General features: G+C 46.0%; 1 protein-coding gene across 1 annotated transcript in view; it reads right to left on the bottom strand.

Moving 5' to 3' along the window:
• The window catches only part of LINGO1 (leucine rich repeat and Ig domain containing 1), a 45,938-nt gene extending 23,474 nt beyond the window's left edge, over positions 1 to 22,464 (bottom strand). Inside the window, exon 1 of the mRNA XM_074236313.1 lies at positions 22,417 to 22,464. The gene's annotated coding sequence lies outside the window, so the exon portion shown is untranslated. The remainder of the gene's footprint in view (positions 1 to 22,416) is intronic.
• Positions 22,465 to 22,713: the final 249 nt, after the last annotated feature.

The following is a 22,713-nucleotide window of genomic DNA, read 5'->3' as shown; positions in this document are numbered from 1 at the left end:
TTTCATAGTTCCTTCTGATAAGGATTTTAGGATTCTGTGAAAAACAGCAAACCCTATCATCTGGCCCAAAGCTTTGGGAATGGGGCAGGCAGGCAAGCATCTGCACTGGGTTCAGCCTGGCCAATTCTTTAGCCTTCCCTCCCTCTCTCTTTTCTGCTGTCCCTCCCCTTCTTCTCCCTGATGGAGAGAAAAATCAACCTGGAAGAAAATTGAGGTCATGCCCTTTGTTGTACATATATCTGTGTTTTCCTTCTGCTCTTTGGTTAGAGTTAAGCTTTCCAAGGTCCTTAAGGGGCTTTCTCCCCTCTCTTCCCCTCCCCATCTCTATCTCTCTGTCTGTATATCCCCCCCTGTCTGTCTTTATCTCAGGGTCTCTCCTTTCTCTGACTCTGTTTCTCTCTGTGCCTCTGTCTGTCTCTCTCCTCTCTGTTTCTCTCCAGAGAGACAGATCTTTCTTTTCTGTCTGTCTTCTGTCTCTCTCTCTGTTTCTCTTCTCTTTGTCTCTTTCTCTTCTTTCTTACTTTTTCTCTCCTCTCTCTCTCCCTCCTCCTTTTTTCCTCCTCCTCTCCTCTCTCTCTCCTTCCATCTCTCTACATCCTTCTCTTATCTTGATCTTTTTCTACAGTTCCTCATCTCCATAATCTCTCAATCTCTCTTTGTTCTTATTTTTTTTTGGGGGGGGTGCTCTGTTTTCTTGTTTTCTGTCTTTGTCTCTATCTTTTTGTCCACATCTCATTCCCTAGTTTCTCCTGTCTCTGTTTTTTCAAAAGTCTGTTCAATTATTTTTCTTTTTCTATCTTTCTCTTCTCTATTTCTTTTTCCTGTCTTTCCCTTCTGTTTTTTCTTTTCTTGATCTCTCTTTTTTCCAACGTTTCTTGTGTTTCTGTTTTCCTTCCTCCAGCCTCTCTATGCATCATTCTTTCTTTTCCCATCTCTGTCCCTGTCTTTCTGTCTCTGTATTTCCTTCTCTGCAGTTCCCTTTCTGTGTTTCTGTCTCTCTGTGTCTCTCTTCCTCCTTTCTGTTTCTCCCCTCCCTCAGTTTCCCTCCCTATCTTTGAACTGGCTCTGTGGATAGTTTTCTATTGGAGCCACCCCCCGCCCGCCTGCCCTTAGACTCTGCTCCTGCTCCTCTCCCTGAGGTGCCCTGCTTATCAGATAGAGATGGGGGAGGGAGTGCTGACGCTGCAGTTCTGAAAGGCCCTTCAGGTGAAGCTGACAGCAGTCTGCTCTCCTCTGTGAGCAACCTGCCAGGCAGCCAGCCAGTTCTTTCTCCCCGCCACCCCCCCAGCCTCTCTCTCCCCATTCTGATGCTTTGAACTGAGGGTCTTAGAATAGCTGATCTCAAGGATCCAATCTAACTTGCATTATTTTCTAATTGTGAAGTTAGCTGTGAAGGTAACAGGGATGGCGGTGGTGTGGGGCATCTCACAGGGGCATGGAGACCTGAAACCCCCAGTGGAATGAGCTCCCGCCTGGATTAAATCTGGAACAAGATTTGGGTAAAGCAAGGTGGCAGGAGGTGGTGAGGTGAAGGGGGAGACAAATCCATCGACTAGGAACTAGGATAGCCCTGCATCTGCCATTGACGGACTGAATAAATTCCAGCAAATCTCTTTTCTGAGCCTCAGTTTCCACATCTGTCAAATGAATAGATATAGATTTATTAGAGGCTTTTCCAGCTTTAACATTCTGAGGCTGTGTGTGTGTGTGTGTGTATGTGTGTGTGTGTGTGTGTGTGTGCATGTGTGTGCGTGTGTGTGTGTGTGTGTGTGTGTTAGAAGTGGGCAAACTTAGAAGTCAGAAGTCAACTTAGCCCCAGGGAGACAAGCTCAGGAATAGGGCCGAAAGGGGGAGGAGCAGACCTCCCCTTCATATACATTAGTCCCTTCCCTGCCCAGCTGTGTTTTATGCATTATGAGTTGGCAACCTGACCCAGTCCAACTATCACCCCTATGCCATTTGTGGGATAAATTATGAATTTTAATTGTCTAAACATCTTAGTGTTTAAACCATTCTAAATATAGCTGAGGCAGAGGGAGGGCAGGTCAGAGAGAAAGAGAGCTGCCTGCCTGAAGACTCCCCCAACCCTTTCTACCCCCTCCCTCACCCTTATTCCTCCAGAATCTCCTTGAACCTAGTCATTTGCTCTCTCATTCCCTCATTCTTTCATTCAGCAAGTAACACCCAATTCTTGCTTGGGGCCTGGCCCTCTGTGAGGCACCTTGGGGCAAGGTGAGAATTTGGGGCCAACTTAACATGAATTGAAAGTCCCTGCTCTGGACGGGTACCAGGTCTAATATCTACAACACAGACATTGTGGGATAAATGCATAAGAGAGGAGCTTGGAGTTCCTGGTTAGAAAGTATCTGGACTAGAATCCAGGAGACCCAGGGTCCTAACCTTTTCACTAACTAGTCAAGTTAATTCACCCTTGGCGTATCCATGTCTCTAGTTTTCTGATGCATTAAATGAGAAGTTAACTAAATTTTATCTAAAGTCCTCTCAGTCTCAAAATCTTAAGGAACCTGGGGCCACTCACAAACTCTGCCTTGAACCCAATGGGTAACTGGCCAAGGTACTAATTCCCTCTGAGTATCATTTTCTTCATCTGTAAAATAATACTACTTAAGGATAGAGTACCTTAACTCTGGGTGTGGAGAGATTTCAAGGAACATAGGAACTGAAAAGGAAACAAAATCCATCCTTATTTCAGTGTACCTGGGTTTCTTTGTAACAATGTATTTTCTGCATTTGGGGCCAAAACCCCCCAAAAGGTTAAGAGCCGTTTTAGAGCCTGTTTAGAGGACCTCTGAGGGCACTCCAAATTCGATATTCTATGAACCAATTCTATGAGACAGAAAACCTGGACACTAGCCTTAGTTCTTCTACTAACTTGACAAATTACTCAACTCCTGTGAGCCTCAGTGTTTTCATCTGTAAAATGGGATTGACAGTTCTGACAAGCAATAAATCTAAAAGAAGTATGAAAAATTTGAAAAGAGAGAGAAACCACTTTGGATTAGGGATGGGGAAGGGAGGAATCGGGGAGGTATTCTAGTCGGTCTTGAACCATTGAGGAAAGGTGAGATTTCATCAGATAGTTGGGACCCCAGGCCCACGTCTAGGAGGGAGGGAGGGAGGAGTGGTATAGGCAAAGGCATAAAGACCAGCTCTAGAATGAGAGAGACCTAGTCTCAAGTATCACCTCTGGCACACATTGACCATATGACCTTGAGCAGATCATTTAACTTTTCTCTTTCCCAAGCAAATATCTAAAATTAAGTGGAAGAGCAGGTGCTAATCTGTATTGGCTAGGACATTTCCTTACATGTATATTTATAAATTAACAGGTATGTTTTTTTTAAAGCCTGAAAGTTTAGACTACATTCAAGGAAGAGAGAACATCTCTTAGTTAACCCATCCTCCTGAGAAATGGGATACAAATTCCCTTCTTTCAATCATGAAATAGCTAATGGAGCTCACCCTACCATCTAATTCCTCTAGGGAAACTCTCTATTGTCTCACAGTTCCAAGGGAAGCCCTTCCAGAGACAGCTCTGTCTCTATTTCTCATTCCTTAATGATTATTATTCCCCCATTTCTAGAGGCTTCCCTTCTATTTCTTTTCCCTATCATCCCTCATTGAAAAGTTCTGATGTCAACATCCAACAAAAAGTATGGCTGAGGTTGTATATCTATATAGCTACCCTACCCCTATACTAGTGAGGGAAAAGGGAGAAGAGGAAGGCCTTACCCTCAGGGAGCTTCGAATCTGATTGAGAAGCAAAGATTCACTCTCATGGAATATGTAGAGACCAACTAGAAGGTAGCATTTGGAGGAGCAAGAGTAATTTATTGGGGACTCCAAATATGAATGCAATCACAGGCTGGTCCAGTGGCCTAGTGGTAATTAGGACAAACTTCTTGGAAGAGTTTGGAACAGATGAACTCAATGGTGGAGGAGAGGAGGAAAGAAGGAAGGGGAAAAAATTTAGAAGAGGGAGAAAGAGAAGTCTGTGCTGGAAGCAGGAAAGATTGGAGTGGAAGAGGAGGCATGTCAGGAATAAAGAAAATTCAAAGCAATCAGAGATGGCAAAAATGTAAGAGCTTATTCACTGCAATCCACTCTACAGATAAGGAAAATGAGAAGCCCAGAAGGAAATGACTTTTCCAAGACCACACAGAGCAAATTTGGGACTTGTATCAATTATCTTCTGAGGAATCAAAATTGTAGATCATATGGAAAGATATATAGGGGGTATAAATAGGCTTCAGAATACTAATAATGAATGAGGTGGAAAGAAAATACAATGAAACAAAACAAATGATGTAATCAAAGAGATGTATGATCAGAAAGGGAAGGGGGTTGGTCATATGGGGAGGACAAGGGATTATTAAAGGACATCTCATGTCCTCTACTTACCCTAAGTAGAGCTGAGAAACCAAAGGAAGATGCAGGGACATTATGAGGGAAAGATTTATGAAAGACTATGACCTCAAATTTTCTCATCGAATGTAATGATGTGAATGAGTTTCCATCTTCCCTGGCCTTGAATGACATCACAGAGCCATTAAAATATCAATTTAAAGTATGGTGTGAGGCCTTGGGGTGACCACCCATTCTACTCAGATGTAAGGTCAGGCTAATGAGAAACTGTAGTGTGTAAAGCGTAGGCTGATCAGGATGAGGGGAATAGAGTCACTGAAGGATAGATTAAAAGACTGAGGGGGTAATTAATGTAGAAAAAAAAAAGAAACTCTCGACCTCCTCAGTGTTCCGTACTAAGGTTACTTAGTATTTTAGGGAGCTTATTTGAACTTGACTTCTTCCCTAACACTATTCTGGGGTCAATCCGGAGGTTGGCATGATGACAGTCATGCCATGGTTCTCCATGGACTTGCAGTGTAATGTTTCTCTTGATCTAAACCTGAGGCGATCCCTCAGCTTCCACCTCAAACCTAGAGTTGGCCTGGCATATCCCATCCTGAGATGGGAAATGACTTACCCAGTGTCTTCCAAACTCATATCCAGCCCTCTAGATCCAATTCTTTTTCTACTAAAGAAGGGATGGGGGTGGGGAGAAACCCTAACAAAAGATAAGTTCCTGCATTTTAATTTTTACCTATGTACATTGTATACTATAAATAAAATAAACACTTTGCTCTTTCCTAGGCAATGACTACTAAAACCACTCACTGCTATTAAATAATTAATCCCTGCCAAGAGATCTCTGTGGCCCATTTCTCCAACCTGGTAACACTGTCCAACACAAGGGACTGACCAGTCTCATTATACCCTGCCCTTTGGAGGCCTGTGAAACATTTGGGGTGTCATATTCTTAGAAGGGACTTGACAAGCTGGAGAGCAGGCAGAAGACATGGACTGAGTTGAAGAGTTGGAGACTGTTCCACATTAGAACTGGTTGAAAGGACTGTTTGGCCTGGGGAATGAAAGGCAGATGGAAGAGGGAACCTGGGCAGATAGTTGTCCAGAATATTCAAATGGCTATCAGATGCAATCAATCAATCAACTTATTAAGCATCTGTTTTGTGCCGGACCCTGAGCTATATCCTGCAGATACAATGGCCAAAAAAGAAATTAAGCCCTCCCCTCCAGGAGTTTATATATTCTATCAAGTAGGCACTTTCAACTTGATCACAAAAGCTACAGTTAAAAGAAATGTGGGGGGAAATTAAAGGGGAGGTGGATAGACTTGGGCTTAATACAATGAAAAGCATGTGAGAAGTGACCATCAAGGTTACTGAGTCCATAGAAAGACCATAGGTGATCACAATGCTAAGGAATGGGTCAGGTAAGCAATAGAGGGTAGTTTAGTGGGTAATGTGCTGGGCTTAGACTAATAAAGATCAGAACTATTTTTCTATAAGAAACCATGAATGGTTGGACTTTAGAGAAGCATGGAAAGAATTACATGAACTGATGCTGAGTGATGGAAGCAGAACCAAGAGATCATTGTGCACATTAACAACAATATTCTGAGCTGATTAACTGTGATGGATGCAGCTCCTCTCAGCAGTTCAGAGAGCTAGGATAATTCTGGAGATATGATATGGATAGTGCCATCCACATTCAAAAGAAAAAAATATACACCCCAAAGCCACAGAATCTGAATGGATACTAGGTTCACTTTTTTGTTAAACTACTCATGTTTTTCCTTCCTATTCCATGGTTTCCTTTCTTTTTCCTTTGTTCTAATTCCTCATACACAAAATGACTAATTTGTAAACATGTTAAATGCAAATATACATGCACAACTTTTACCAAACTGTTTGCCACTAAGGGAAGGGAGGATGGTGGAAAAAAGTGTAACTTATAAATATGCAAGTGGATGAATGTTGCAAAACTTCCAAAACATGTAATTGAGGGAAAAAAAGCAATAAAGATCAGTGTTCAAATCCAGCCTCAGATTTACTAGCTGTGTGTCCCTAGGCAAGTCACTTCATCCTGTTTGCCTCAGTTTCCTTATCTGTAAAATTAACTAGAGAAGGAAATGACAAAACATTCTAATATTTCTGCCAAGAAAACTCCAAAAGGGATTATGAAGAGTTGGACATAACAAAGGTTTTTAATAGGTGCTTAATATTTCTTCTTAATATTTCTTCCTTTCTGAGTGCCTCACTGATACTGGGGTACTTGTGTCCAAGGAAGTTAAGTAACCTGTGCACAGTGAGCAGCTCAGTCAGAATCTGAAAGAGTCTTCTGACTCCATCATTGTATTTCCTGACTGACCCCCAAGGCAAAGCTAGGAACAGCAGAGGGAAGGTGCAAAGGAGTGAATTTAGGCTTGACATAAGGAAAAAACTTCCTACTAAGTGAGTTTATCCAGTAGCACTAACGATCTACTTTGGTATCTGAGAATTCAAATTTCACCTCTTATACTTACTAACTGTGTGACTTTACACAATTTGTTCACCCTATCTGAACCTCATTTTCCACATCTGTAAAATAGAGGTTGTAATACTACTAATAGTACTGTAGGCAGCTAGATGTCCCAATAGACTTGGAGTCAGGAAAATGAGCTTGAATCCTAACTCTGACACAATAGTGGTATGCCTGAGTAAATCACAACCTTTTCTTAGCCTTTACTTCTACATTCATAAAATGGAGATAATTATAGTATCTACTTCATAGGATTGTTGTGAAAATCAAGTGAATTAGCATATATAACCTTTAAGACTATATAATTGCTAACTATTATTATCTGTGGGTTAGTGCTGTCCAGTACTGAAGTAGGTTGCTTCAAGGAGATGTGATGCTCATTTCTCAGGGGGGCTGCAGAGAAGATTCCTGTGTTGGGTGAGAGTTGGTTAGCTGAACTTTGAAATACTATTGGCCAACTTCTCTCTCTGGCTACCATTTTACAGACCAGGAATACAAGTGATACTTCCTCCCTCCCTCCCTCCCTCCCTCCCTCCCTCCCTCCCTCCCTCCCTCCCTCCCTCCCTTCCTTCCTTCCTTCCTTCCTCCTTCCTTCCTTCCTTCCTTCCTTCCTTCCTTCCTTCCTTCCTTCCTTCCTTCCTTCCTTCCTTCCTTCCTTCCTTCTTCAGACTTGTCAGTTTGGGGGCTACCTTATCTGTGCCCCACAGGTGCTGAGATTCTGGGATTCAGAATAGTACAGTGGGAAGAGCACTAAATTTTGAATCAGAATCCCAGCTCTAACACTAACAATCTGAATGACCTTAGGTAAGTCACTTCTTTTTTTATACCTTGATGTCTCATGCAAAATGAGGGGCTTGAGCAGGATGATCCCTAAAACTCCTTCAGGCTCAGAACCTATGAACCCATGATTCTGATAAACTCAAGATTATGATCCTGCCTCAGACTCTCCTCCTCCACATTGTAATTCTTGGGCCAAGCAGAGAACCCTTTTACCCCCTCCCCCTCCCAGAGTCAGTGATCAGGTTCACTGCTGAAGGAAGCAGAGGAGGCAATGAAGAGATTAATTCCCTGAAAGAGGAAAAAATAGAAGGGGGAAAAAACCCCCACACACCCTAATAACATGTAATAAGAGGTTGGAGACAGTGAACAATACTCTGGTAATGTAGCCCTGGTGGTAATCAATTTTGGTGTCATATAAAATAGGCATAATTATTACACCAGTGAGGAGCTAAAGTCAATAACCTGCTTCAGGGACTGGGGCTGCCGGCCCGGGAGTAGAAACACAACCAAAGCAACCGCAGCCTTGGCTAGGAGAGAAGACATGGTTTGGGATTGCATTTCTAGCCAACCCCAGCTTTTAGCACCTCTTCTCCTGATGCTGCATCTTTATCAGGAATGCAGGGAAGACATCAAAGAAGATTTCATTGGTGGGGGATAGAGAGAGAGAGAGAGAGAGAGAGAGAGAGAGAGAGAGAGAGAGAGAGAGAGAGAGAGAAGAGGGGGAGAGAGATCAAAGTGATAAAATGGGTCCTTGAAATGTGGAACTTAGAATTTGACTGTCAAAAGACGACTGATACGTGTGTGTGTGTGTGTGTGTGTGTGTGTGTGTGTGTGTGTGTGTGTGTGGTGTAACAACAAAGCTATAACAACTGAAAATGATTTCCAGCCTTCCAAATGGATATTTCTCTTTTCCCATCTGTTTTGGGTAAATTATCTATGGAGGATTTATGGAATCTGAGAATTCTGAGAGGTCTCAGATGGCTAGAATTGGAATTAACCTTAAAGATTATCAAATATCATAGATTTTAAATTGAATCTTAGAGGTCATTGAGTCCAATGCCTTCATTGGACAGATAAAGAAACTGAGACTTGTCAGTTGCCTTCCCAAAGATCACATAACTAGTAAGTGCTGGAATTAGTTATGGTTTGAATGAATAGAGAGCAGAGAAGTAGAAGGCAAGAAGGATGTTTGGTGCCAAGAGGTGGAGCCTAGATTTTACCTCCTGTATGTAGGCAGTGTAGCTTCAGGGGAAGAATACTTTCCATCCCTTAGTGTAGCTTCTCCCTCCCACACTGCAATTCTGTCATGGACTCATAGGCTTATGAGATTTAGAGCATGAAGGAATTTTGGAGGTCCCCCCTTTTTTCCCCACCCACTATTTTATGGAGGTGGAGACTAAGGCTTATAGAGAGTCAGCATGCCCAAGGTTACACAGCTAGAGAGGTATTAGGGCCATGACTTGGAGTTTTCTCCTTCAATGACCATTGCTCCAGCACAAAGAGACCAAGACTCAGAGAAGTGAGCAGTTATCTAGATAGTCAAGGCTAGAGTTAGCCTTTCCACCCAGGCCTCCTGGTCAGAGGTCCAGTGATCTCTCTATAAAATCCTTGCCTCTCTGTTTTTCCTTTCTTTGCCCTAAGTTCCATTTCTTCATATGCAGCTTCAAGTGCCCTCTCCTCAAAAAGACTTTCAGATTACTTAGGCATGATCAAACTGATCTCTTCATATCTCCGAGTCTCCTCCTTTCCTGATTCTGGCCTTTCATTTAACTCTTATACACATCACTTTGTGACCTCTCTTACATTGTTAGCCAACTTTTCACAAATGTGGATCCCCCTTCAGAGACTAAATGATGAGGTCTATATAGAAAGAGTCCGTGTTTTATAAATCTTTGTCAAACTGCCCCACCCCTACCCCCAAATACCTGCTTAGCATAGTATTCTACAGGCAAATCCATATAAAAGTCTCATTTTCACCCCCAAATTAGGGTGACAGAAAGGGTTATTTTTTCAGTGTATAACTTGATATTTGTTTTCCTTCCCAGAGACCTAATTTTAGAAGCATGACATATATTTGGAGAAGGTCTATATTCAGAATAATATAGTAGGTTCTAAACAAGACATAATTTCTCTGGGTCTCAGTTATGGATCTATAAAATGATGATAATATTGACAGTACCTATCTCATAAGAATTTTTCAAGGATTAAATGAAGCCATGTCATTTGTATTGGTAGACAATAATGCCGGTTTTCAGGGAGGGGAGGGGTGGTACCAACCTGGTACTATGATTTAACCACATGAGAAATATTCTAGTGTGGCAACTCCCATCATTAATACTGACTGGTGGCCAGTCCACACTTGGTACCTTAGCAATTTTCTTAGGCACTAAAAAGTTACGTGACTCATCCAGGGTCATGCTGTCATTATATATCAGAACCCAGGACTTCCTTACCTCAAAGCTGACCTGCTATCCACTATGAGATGCTGCCTCTCAGTTACCATTATTATTACTATGTGTTGGTTGAATGAATAATGGAAAGAGTTCTCGATTTGTAGTTAGAAGAACTGAGTCTTGTGTCATTGGATAAGGTGTTTAACACCCCTGGGTCTCCATTTCTTCATCTATAACACAAGGAGTTCGAACTGGGTGAGGGGTCCTGAACTTTTGATGTCATGGATCCCTTTAATAATCTGGCAAGTCCCTCTCTCTCTCTCTCTCTCTCTCTCTCTCTCTCTCTCTCTCTCTCTCTCTTTCCTTATACACACACACACACACACATATATTTGTTTAAAAACTCAGAGATCACCAAGTCAGTAACTGCAGGACTCAATGATATTCTTAATATCCTGATTCATCTCTTAACATTCCATGATCTCTTCCATGATTTGAAGGAGTAAATGAAAGAAATGATTGAAAACAACTGTGAGAAGATGCTAGTGTTTTAGCCACCACAATGAGCAATATGGGGGCAGATGAGCCATCATGGCAGAAAGAATCATTTCTGGGAGCTAGGAGACCTAGGCTGAAGTCTCTGACAGTGGCTCATCAAGGTTGTATCATTCCTGATCTATGATATTATATATCTAGCCTCTTCTTACAAAGTAATATAAGAAAAGTGAAAATGGTTAAAATATACATTTTAAAACTATAGAAACATAAGGTGTAGGTATATTATTATGATGACCATTATAGAGGAAGCTAAGCGCCTTAGTGGATTGAGTACTGGACTTGAAGTTAGGAAGACCTGATTCCAAATCTAGCCTGAGATACTTGCTAGCTGGGTGACCTCGGACAAGTCCGTTTATGTCTCTGGGCCTCATCTGAAAATGAAGGTATTAGACTCAGACCTCCAAACACCTTTTCCAGCTCTAAATACCTTCACCTATGATTAAAATTATAATTTCTTCTTAACCTCCAGATAGAGACTCAGTATACTTTCAAGTTCACCTTTAAACACAACTGTAATTCATCCAGTCAATCTACATTTAGCATTTATTATATGTTAGGCCAAGTACTGAGCAGCAGGGAGACAAAGAAAGGCAAAAGACAGTCTCTTCTCTCAAAGAGCTCAGTCTAATGGGAAACCAACATGCAAAGAACTATGTTTGCAAACAGGCTACATACAGGGAAGATTGGAGGCAATCAGTCCAGGGAAGAAACCCAACTTGCCTTTATTCATCTTCTCTGGAGTCAGAAGGAATGCCACAGAGTGAGTATGCTAAGGCAATGCATTTTATATAGGGCATCCCTGTGGCAAGACTGAGAGATGTGCCCAAGATGGTAATATACTTAGGGGATTTGAAGCTGGATGACTAGTTATATATTCAATAAAGTGGAAAATAAGAGGATTGGGGGGGTGAGAGGAGCTGAGTTTGAAATTTTCCTTTGAAACTTAATACTTATATAGCCTTGGACAAGTCACTTGACTGTTCTAGGCCTCAGTTTCCTCATAACTAAAGATGGGGCAATTGAATCAAGTGACTTTTAAGGTACATTCCAAAAATACTAAACGAATAAGCCTATCCCTAAAATGATTTAAAGGAGTGATATGAACCTGGAGTGAAATATGCTGCTGAAGATCCCAAGGATTTGTCCTTGGTTCTATTTTCACCAGCATTTCCATCAGTGACAGCAGATGAAGGCACAAATGAAATATTTATGAAATTTGTGTGACACACAACAGACGGGGTTAAATGGCTCATTGGATCAGAGAAGAAAAATCTAAGATCTCGGGAGACAAGAATAATGAATTGAAATTAATATGGTAAAACTGAGTGGGGGATAAATGCAAAGACCTACAGCTGGGTTCAAGAAATCAATCACTCAAGGAAAACAAGGAAGAGTTTTAACTAGACAGCAGTTCATGTAAAAAAGGCTTAGAAGATGTAAAGCCAGATCCAGTAAAAGCATGTAATAAGGCCAATAGAGCAAAAGTGATCCCCGGCTGCAATAGGAGAATATGATGAATAGAATTAAGGAGTTGATAGTACAGTTTTATTTGGCCCTAGTCAGAAGATCATGTTTGGTTCTGGATATCCCATTTTAGGAAAAACATTTATAAAATGAAAAGTGTCCAGAGGACAGCAGCCAGGGTGGTCAGGGGACTAGCAGCTATGCCGTACAAGGACTAGTTGAGTGAACCAGGCTTATTTAGACTGGAGAAGATTTATCAGGGACATGAAAACTGTCTTCATGTACTTGAGGGATTGTGTTGGGGACAAGGGATTAGCCTAGTTTTGTTTGCATTCAGGGGGCAGAATGGGAGCAAGGGTTAGAAGGAATAGAGAGACAAAATTCACTTCCATTTAAGGAAAAACATTATACTTAGTTCAATTCAGCAATGAAATATTTTGCCTCTAATGGGTCCTGAGTTTCTCATCCCTGGAGGTTTTTATATAAATGCAAGATGACCATTAGGGTGTCATAGAAGAGGCAGCCATGAGATTGGTAGTTTCTGAGGGTCTCTCTTCCTATAAAGATCCTGAGCATCAATAAAAGTATATTTCTACACTTTGATCTCTCTTTCTTTTTATTCTAGCTTTTCACTGATTCTAGGGGTCTCCTCTTCTCAAAGTATTAGAGTCTGGCTGCTCCCAGTTCTTTGTCTCAATGGCTCTATCCTGCCCACAGAATGAAATTCAGCCTCCTTATCCATGGGAAGTATGTTGAATTTGGAGTTGGAGGACCTGAGTTCAAATAGCATCTCTGCCATTTACTGCCACTGTGACTTTGGGTAAGTCACTTAACTTCTCTTGACCTTAATTTTCCATTGGTAAAATTACAGGATTGAATTACATGACTTTTAAAGTTACTTCTGGCTCTAGGTCTATGGTCCTGATTTCCATGTAGCCAAATTCTACCCAGCTTTCACAGACAACTTCAAATCCTCCATCCTCCATGAAGTCTTCTCTGACCTTTTCAACCCACAATAGGTTATTTGCTTATTGAAAGCACCCAATGAAAATATTTCTCATTACTCTTGTTCATTCACCCCCATCTGCCAGGCCAGCAAGATGGGTAAGACTACAATATAGAGACCCCCTGGTGGCCAAAGATACTCCTTATAGTTCCAGGGGACTACAATTGGATTAGCCCCATGTGCCAGTCAGTAAATGGAGAATTTTCCAGGAGGCTTAAGGAAAATTAAAATAGTGTGTCTCCTCCGTCTCCATCTCAGCCTTTTTGATCTACTGATATGGAACCTGACTGCGGAGGAACGGTATCAAAGGGTTGGGAGGTGGAATCAAAGTTAGGATGAAAATGGGGAAAAGGCAAATTGGATTCCCCCCCCCCACTCCTTTCATTTCCTGATGGCCATGATTCTGGTCACTTTTATATCTTCAAGCAGAAGTTAAAATTTGAAACAAAAACTCTGCCAACCTGGAACTAAAACAATACCATTAAACTCATTCTCTTTTTTTCTAGGCGAACAAAACTTCTTAAAGCTAGAGACTGCGTTGCAGATGTTGCTGGTATTGTTGTTCCAGTGCCTAGGCTATATAATGGGGCAACTAGATGGCACAGTGAATAGAATGCCTGACCTGGAGTCAGGAAGATTTGAATTCTAATTCGGCTTTCTACACTTACTAGCTAGGTGACCCTAGGCAAGTCACTTAACCCTGTTTACCTCAACTTCCCCATCTGTCAAATGAGCTACAGAAGGCGATGGTAAAGCAGTGCGGTATCTCTGCCAAGGATATGCTCATTGGGGTGGAGAAGAGTCAGACACAACTTAAAACCAACAAAATGGCAGACAGACCCTTAACATGTTCATTAAGCTGAATTAATTTTTTTAAAAGTTCTGTAGAGCAGAACAAAAACATTTTTTAGTGCTGTGTTCTAAGAAGGTGGCATGGGAATGTGGAGGCAACACAAGACTTGGAATCGTCAGACCTGGGTGCTGATCCCAGCTCTGCTCTTTGACATGTGACCTTGGACAAGTCATTGTCCTAACTCGAGCTTCAATTTTCTCATCAGTAAAAATGGTGTTGGACTAGGTAACCTCTAAGCTTTCTTCTAGTGCCATACCCTCTGATCCCATGAAAAGTCATCTTGGTGACTGTAGAGGAGAATGGGGAAAGGGTAGGATCTGAATCTGCCCCTGGGATGACAGGAGCTGCAGATTCGTTGCCTCAGACACATTCAGAAGGCAGGAATTCTTCCCTAACTCTGCTGTGGTTGGTAGAGCTCTGGGCCAGGATTGGGGATGAAGTATCCCAGGCTCCAACCCCAAAGAGACTCAGCTTCATTTTTCAAATTGCCAAAACCTTGTCAGTTAGAGTCAGTTCCCAAAGCCCAATGCAGTGGGCAGTGCTAGCTGAGGGAGGAGTTGGGGGGGAGGGGTGTGGAAGGCTCTGTGATCCAGACAAATTCTTATTTCCTCCTGAGCTTTCCGACCTTCCCCTGAGCCATGGGGTTTTCTCCAATGCACTCAAAGTTCCCTTCTAAATACTGTGATTGCATAATCCTTCTCCTTAGACTTATGCATTCGATGAATCAGCTTGCACTCTTCAAACAAAGACTATATTAGCTTTCAGTTGTTCTCTTTGGTTCTTTCTCCTAAGAATTGTCAATGACCCTCTGTCTACACCAGTACTTGATCTCAGCAACCAGTTGGCTGCAGAGAATTTTTATTGAGTGTGAGAATTCCTGGCCCATCACTGGAGCCCACATGTCTTGTCTTAGACCTCATAATAGGGAGACCAATTTCAAGAAAGACTGGTAGATTTGAAATCAAGGTTAATTAGGTGGTCCCAGAGTAGAGAGTGCTGAGCTTGGAGTTGGAAAGACTTTCTTGCTGAGTTCAACTCTGGCTTCAGACATATACTAAGGGAAAATCTCTTAACCCTTTATGCCTCGGTTTCCTCAGTAAAATGAACTGGAGAAGGAAATGGCAAACTCCTTCAATATCTCTGCCCAGAGAACCCCAAATGAAGAATGGGACTGAATTTGAACAAGTCTTCCTGACTCCATCCAGTGCTCCAGTTGGCTGCCTATTTTCAGCACCAACCACAGCTGGTGCATTTTAAGGTGTTTAATAAATGTTGATTGATCTATCCAAAAATAGAAATTAGAAATGCTTAATAGAATGTAAGCTCCCTGAGGGCAGGGTGGTTTCATTTTTGTCTGCTATTTCCAGCATCTACCACAGCTCCTAACACATACCTAAAGAGATGCTTGCTTATTGATTTACCCCTTCCTACCCCAATCCCACTCCCCAAAAGAGAGATTAGAAATAGATAAACTTCATGATGTCAGGGATGATTTAATTTCTGTTTTCGATCCCTAGCTAGGTGGTACAGTAGATAGAGCACCAGGCTTATGATCAAGGAAATCTGAGTTCAAATTCAGTCTCAAACTATGTGATCTTGGGCAAGTCAGTTAATTCTATTTGCCTCAGTTTCCTCATCTGTAAAAGAAGCCAAAGAAGGAAATAGCAAAGCACTTCAGTATCCTTGCCAAGAAAATCCCCACTGGGGTCACGAAGAGTTGGACACAACTGAAAACTAAGCAACAGCAAAACCCTCAGCTCTTGGGGCATAATAAAGGTGTGCTGACTTGACTTGAATCATAGTATTTAATGATCATTACACATTTTATTGGTAGTTTGGGAAAGACTTTGTTATTGTCCCCATGAACTCTGATGAGGGTTATGTCCTAAGAAGGGACAAGGGTGACTAATAAAGCACTTTCGAATAGAAGAGAGCTATAGATGTTGAAAGGCAGTCACCATGAGACACTCCACTGATGAGACATCACCTAATTTTATAGACTCGTACCTGTTAGGCTTGTCCTTACTTTCATACAGTTAAATTCTCAATAATTTGGGGATATATATATTTTTTAAAAAGTTAAAAAAGGATTAGTTTGGGGTTAGGGGATCTGGGTTAGAATGGCTGTTTTGCCACCTACTACCTTTGTGACCTTGGACAAGTAATTTAAATTCTTTGGGTGTTAGTTTTCTTCTCAATAATCAATCAATCAAGAATCTTTCATTTAGGCTTACTAGAAGTATAAAGAATACGCCATCCTATACCTACAATGTGCTAGAATGCTAAGCAGTAGGGGTGCAGATTTACATGCTATTAGAAAACAATGGCTATTGCTCTCATATGACCCCTGAGATCCCTTCAAGCTATGATTCCTTTAAACTTGTGAACTGAAGTTATTCTATCAATAAATAAGGAGCAAAGACTGTGCATCCTGTGTTTTGGGATGGAGGTTATTGGGAGACAGGAAAAGAAAATCTTTTCTGAGTTTTCGAGGAGTTTATAATCTGGGGGTGGAGATACAGCAATTACAGGGAACAGTGAATATACAACTATAGAGAGTGTTTAACAGTTATCACAGAGAGACAGCAGAGCAGCATCCCATAGATGCTTTCAATTCAAGAAGCTGGGAGTTCAAATCCAACTTCTGCCAAAATGTCTATGTGACTTTGGGCAAATCATTCAACTTGTGAGTGCCTCCAAGGAATTGAAACAGAAATTAGAGTAGCCTACATTCAGAGATGGAAGGAAATTCCAAGACCCATGAAACTGAAGCAAACAAAACATTGGTTAACCTAATAGCTCTGGAGGGCACAGCAATGGCTTGCAGTATTTAGGAAGACAGATGAAATGGGAAGGTCTCTGTGAACTGGACTAGTTAGAGAAGATTTCCTAGAGGGGGTGGAATCTGAACTAGACTTTGCAGGATGAATAGGATGTGGTTGGGAGGGAGGAGGAAAGAGGGCATCTCAGGTCAGAGGAAGTATGTGATTAAATGTGTGAAGTGTGTGCGTGTATGGGAGTGAGGTGGGGAACTGGGGTGAGAAAAACCCTAGGAAAGAGGCGAGATGGACTTGGCTACTGAAGAGAGCTTATTTTGGGGTGAAAGGGAAAATGGTGTTGGATAAATTGTGTAGGGCCAGATTTTGGAGGGTCCAGTGGAGGGAGAAGACTTGATTTGGTTGGCAAGAGGAAGTCTTGAGATTATCTCATTTAGAAAGTTATTTCTTGGGAGGGCATTTAGGAAACTAGACAAAATATTTATTGAGGGTTTACTGTCTGCTAATTTGGGAATAAGTGATTAAAACAATCTCTGCCCTCAAGCAGATTACCTTCTAAAGGGGAAAGAAGAGGCATCCAAAAGAGCTGAAGAGGAGGTGGGGAAGACTTGTGGCCAAATAAAGCTAAAATTAGAGCCAGGGAGGTCCCAGCGGTGGAAGCCAAGTTTGGGGGGAAGGAAAGGTATCTTTTTATGATAAATGAGAAAATTTATAGCAAAGAGACAATATGGCTTTTCTAGGACCACTCATTTTCATAAGAAGAGAATGAGCTTCTCACTTCTCTTGAATGCAAAGAAGGGGAACTACCCCCCCCCCACACACACACACCTTATTTTTTCCTCCTTACTTTGAGTGAGGCTTTTTCTTACTAATGGACATGATAGCCACTGTTTTAGGCTGGTGAAACTGTTCATTGGACTCTCCCATTTCCTCATCCTACCAAAGTAGAGAATAAAACCCTCCTTTCACTTCCTGAAACTCATCCCATGGCTGAATTCTGCCAGGGACTTGGAAAGAATCAGGTGTTCAAAACTGATTAGCTATATGACAGAGGTAAATCACTCTCCAAATACCTGAACTCCAAAACAATGGTTGTAGGGAAAGCATTTTGAAAACAAAGAGGGAGGGAGGAGAGAGGAGAGAGGGGAGAGGAGAGAGGGGAGAGAGAGGAGAGAGGAGAGAGAGAGAGAGGAGAGAGAGAGAGAGAGAGAGAGAGAGAGAGAGAGAGAGAGAGAGAGAAGAGAGGGAAGAGGGGAGAGGGGAGAGGAGAGAGGAGAGAGAGAGAGAGAGAGAGAGAGAGAGAGAGAGAGAGAGAGAGAGAGAGAGAGAGAGAAGATAGGGGGAGAGGGGAGAGAGAGAGAGAGAGAGAGAGAGAGAGAGAGAGAGAGAGAGAGAGAGAGAGAGAGGAGAGAGGAGAGGGGAGAGGGGAGAGGGGAGAGGGGAGGGGGAGAGAGGGGAGAGGGGAGAGGGGAGAGGGGAGAGGGGAGAGGGGAGAGAGAGGAGAGAGGAGAGAGGAGAGAGGGAGAGAGGGAGAGAGAGAGAGAGATGCTGTTAGGTGGTGCAGTAGATAGAGCACCATCCCTGGAGTCAGGAGGACCTGAGTTCAAATCTTTTCTCAAACATTTAATAACTACCTAAACTACCTAGCTGTGTGACCCTGGGCAAGTCACTTAACCTCAGTACCTTGCAAAAACCAAAACAACAATAGCAGCAACTTGAAAATGTGTGTGTGTATACACACACACACACACACACACACACACACATATGAATCTTTATTACTTATCATTATTACTATTTCTGTCCTGAAAACGTTGACCCTTTCACTCCCCTAGTTCTCTTAAGAAATACACAGACCATCTAACTGCTGCATTACTCCGGCAGAAACATCAGAGATCACGCTCCCACTTCCTCATTTCTCCGCTAAGGCCATCCCCACTGCCTTATTTCTCTAGTGGAAACAAAACAGATCCTTCCTCTTCCTCAATTATCTGCGGAGAAGGCGCCGTTCCTTCATTTAATCACTCCATTAGATACAGCACACAAACCATCCCGTACCACATTTCTTTGCTGAAAAGGAGGCCATCCCACTGACTGGTTTCTCTACCCATAAGCATTAACTATCTAGGAAGACCCCTAGAGGGCAGTAGCAGATTAGCTGCAGCTGGCATGCCTAACAGGTGCTAGGGAAGGGAATAAAGATTTGTGGGATCTCTGGCAGGAGGAAGGTAGAGTGAATTGCCCCGTTTCACAAAAGGCTGTATTTTGGAATGACACCCTGGGGTTGGAGTGGACAGAAGGAGTGCTGGAAGAAGGGAGCCCATCCTTCATCGGCTGCCATTATTTCTCTTCACCTCTGTCCTTAGGAAGGGGGACAAAGGTGCCCTCCATGGGCAGGGAGCCCAAGCACTAGGCTTAGACTCAAAGTTTCTTCAGTTGTTCTTCCCGAGACAGTGTGGTTCCCTTACCTGAAAGACAGTCGCCCCCTTCTCTAGCCAAGGCCTAAAAGACTTCAGGGCTTGCCCGGAAGTGACTCCTTTCCCCAATCCTTGAATATAATTTAGTGTGAGCCAACCATTCTGTACTGGTGATGCTTAGCCCCTGATCTGGAGAGTGCTCCACTGCCGGGGTGTGTGTGTGTGTGTGCGTGTGTGTGTGTGTGTGTGTGTGTGTGTGTGTGTGTGTGTGTGTGTGTGCGTGTGTGTGTGTGTGTGTGTGTGTGTGTGTGTGTGCAGGTTGTTGGGAGGTGCTGGGTGCCTCTTAAGCCCAACCCACGAGGAGCAAACAATGCACCCTTGTAAGCCCTTCTTTGCTCAGGCAAGGCCTAAGCCATCTCTCTCACTGTCTCATGTTCTTCCTCTTTCCTGGCTTAGAAGAGCCCCCCCCCCCCCAGTTCTGCCCCTGGCTGGCAGAGTAAAGATGTGCCAGTGAGCAATACAGGTCCACCGTCTCCTAGCACTGCCAACGCTTGCCTGACCCTCCCTGGCAGGGGTCAGAAGCTCACACACACACACACACAACACACGTCTCTGAACCCTTGAATTCATCCAGCTCCTGGACCCTCCCTCCCCCCAACACACACACGTGCCCTTTTCACCAGAAACCAAGAACAAAGCCACCCAGGGAAGGTCTACTGACCCACCCCATTCCCTGCCCTTGGGGAATGGGGGGAGGCTTCAATGCTCACCCCATTCCACTGCCCTGAAGAACTAGGCAGACAGAACCATTCCTATTGGTGAAAGGCTAATGGGGGGGTCCCTAGAAAATGCGGGGAAGAGATAGGGGTCAGAGGTGGCAAAAGGTCATCGGAGTCAAAAGGGGTGGCCTCACCACCCCGGGAAGTCCTGGCTCCAGGCAGAGTTCATTGCTCTGGATGGGACCCGAGGAATGGGAAAAATCAGGCGGCTCAGAGGCAGGGCTGGTGGCACCCAGAACAAGGAGCCTGCCGTGGGTGGCATGTTCCGTCTCCCAGTGCCAGGGAGCTTGTGGTTGTGGCTAGGACTGAAACAGTCCCAGGAAGCCCCAGGTCCTCCCCTCCCTCCCACTGAGGTTCAGGTTTGACCTCAGCCCCTCACAGTCTCATTCTAGCTTCTGGGAGATGAGGAAGGGCGCCTGGGGGAGCCTTAGGCACCCCGAAGCTCAAGGCGCCTCTGGATGTCTCTAACAGATGACCAGAACTGGATGTGGAAAGAGGCACTGGCAGGGGAGAGGCACCTCCTGGTCACGGCAGGGAAGGCTCCCTCTCTCCCCCAGCGGTGGACTGAGGGACTGGGGAGAACAATGAGAAGAATCCCGCAGCCTTCGAGCCCCCAGGGAGCAGGGCCGGGACCGCCCCGAGTGGGGAAAGCCACTTTCTTCCCTCCGGCCCTGGCGGGGGATTTCCTCCTCCCGTCCTACCCCCCCCCCCCCCCCCCCGCTGGGGCTGGGCTTTCGGGAGCTACTGCTCAGCCTCTCCGTCCTGAGTGGCCCCAGAATCAACCCTGCCTGTTGGGGGGCGCCCAGTGCCCGCTTCGGGAAAGCTAGGCATTGGGGAAAGGGGCAGCCGAGACGGCGCAAATGAGGGAAGGCACGCCGGCCTCCTCGAGCGCGGGGCGGCACACGCTGGGATGGGCTCAGGCTGGAAACCGGGGCAGACAGATGTTGGGACAAGAAGTCCTCGCCGGAAGGCCAGAAGCTGCGGGGGGGGGGGGGCAGTCGCTGCCGCCCTGCCAGGGGCCGGGGAGCCCTCCACAGTCCCCGAGCTGTCTGCCTTTCCTGCCAGCCTCTGCTTTCTCCAGCCTCATTTCCGTTCTTCCTCCTTCCCACCCATCCCCTGATTCTCACACCTCTCTCCCAAACTTCTGGGCAGGAGCAGGCAGGGGCCGGGGGCCGGGGGCCGGGGAGACCAGGGAGGCAGTGGATACCTGGGCCGGGCCGGTTCTTCTCTGCCCCGGAGGATGCTGCCTCGGGGGCAGCTCGTTGGGCCGGGGGGGGGGGGCATTAAGGGAGAGACCTCGGTTCCCTTCGCGCTTGCTCCGGCCTGATAGCAGCCCTGGCCGTCAGCAGAGGCCACCAGAGAGGCAGAGGGAGCCGGGAAGGAGCTGCGCCTCCGGAATGGGTGGGTGGGTGGCTCCGGCAGGCTTGGTGGGGAGGGAGGAAGTGTCCCGAGCCCTCCCGGGAAGCCCTGTTTCCGAGGCCAGCCCTCAGCAGCCTCCAGAGGGGCACGGTGAGGGCCCAGGGCAGGGCTGCAGGGAGGGGGCGGGCGGCCGGGACCAAGTTCCGAAGAGACGAGAGGCGCCCCTGGGGAGGGGAGGGGAGGGGAGAGGGGAGGAGAGGGGAGGAGAGGGGAGGGGAAGGGAGGGGAGGGAGCCACCTGGGGGGGGGGAGGAGGGCTGGAGCCGGGCAGGAGATTAGGCATTCAGGTGCCCCGGCATCGGCCCGGGCTCCAGTCCCCATTCCTGGGGCTCCGGCCGAGGCTGAAAGAGGCCACAGAACCGGTTCGCTTCCTCAGCTCCAAGTCTCTCACTGAGATTTTTAAATCAAATTCTTTTTTTTGGGGGGTGGTGGTGGAAGGGAAAGGAGGCCAGGACGGGGCTGAAGGTTCCCAGGAGAGCCCCAGGGCCCCTGGCTCCTACCGCCTGCCGGCCACCCCCCCCCCCCCCCCGGCCCTGCCAGTCCCCACCCCATTCAGCCAAAACAGCCTCGACCCAGCCAGGGGACAGTGCCTCCAGCGTCCTCTCCCCGGGGCGCGGGCCCCTCTCCGGCGCGGGGGGGGAATGCGCCCTTCCCTTCTGCCGCGCCCCCGGCTCCCAGCTCCCAGTAGCGGGCCAGAGGGGGAGTACGGCCAGGCACGGGGGTGCAGCCCGCCTTGTGGGGAGCACGGGGAGAAGGGGCAGGCGGCGGGGGCGCAGCCCCGCTCTGCCCTGCTCCGCCGGGCCAGCTCGGGGGGGAGCGGGGGGCGCTGCCCACCCGGATTGGGCTATTTGGAGGGGCACGGCAGCGTCGGGCCTTGGCAAAGGTCGGTGCTGGGAGGCGGGGAGTGCCCCGGGCCCCCTCCGGCGGGCTGCCCTCCGGGAGGGCCGCCCCCCCCTCCGGCGCTCCCCGCTCTCTCGTGCCGCTTGCCTCGGGTTAGCTCTCCGGCTGTGGGGCGCCCGCCCGTCCTCCAGCCCGGGGCTGGGCTGGGACCCGGGGCCGGCCAGCGCTCACCTGCATCTCTTGCTCGCCGTCCGTCCGCCAGCCTCGGTCACCAATCGCATGTCTCCCCCCAGCCCCAGCCCCCTCCTCCTCCTCCTCCTCCTCCTCCTCCTCCTCCTCCTCCTCCTCTTTCGCCTCCTCCTTCTTCGCCTCCTCCTCCTCCTCCTCCTCCTTCTCCGCCGCCGCCTCTTCCCGCGAGTCCACCCTCGGCGGGGCCGCCTGCGGCCAGCACCGAGCGCAGCGGGGCCGTGCCCCGGGGTGGTGGGCGCTTCAGCCGCGCCCTGGAGCTCGGGGGGCTCGGGGGGCGCC

This window comes from Macrotis lagotis, chromosome 4 (genome assembly GCF_037893015.1).
Source record: "Macrotis lagotis isolate mMagLag1 chromosome 4, bilby.v1.9.chrom.fasta, whole genome shotgun sequence".
NCBI classification, from domain to species: domain Eukaryota; kingdom Metazoa; phylum Chordata; class Mammalia; order Peramelemorphia; family Peramelidae; genus Macrotis; species Macrotis lagotis.
The sequence above is the reverse complement of the archived record's forward strand: the minus strand, read 5'-3'. Positions and strand labels throughout refer to the sequence as shown.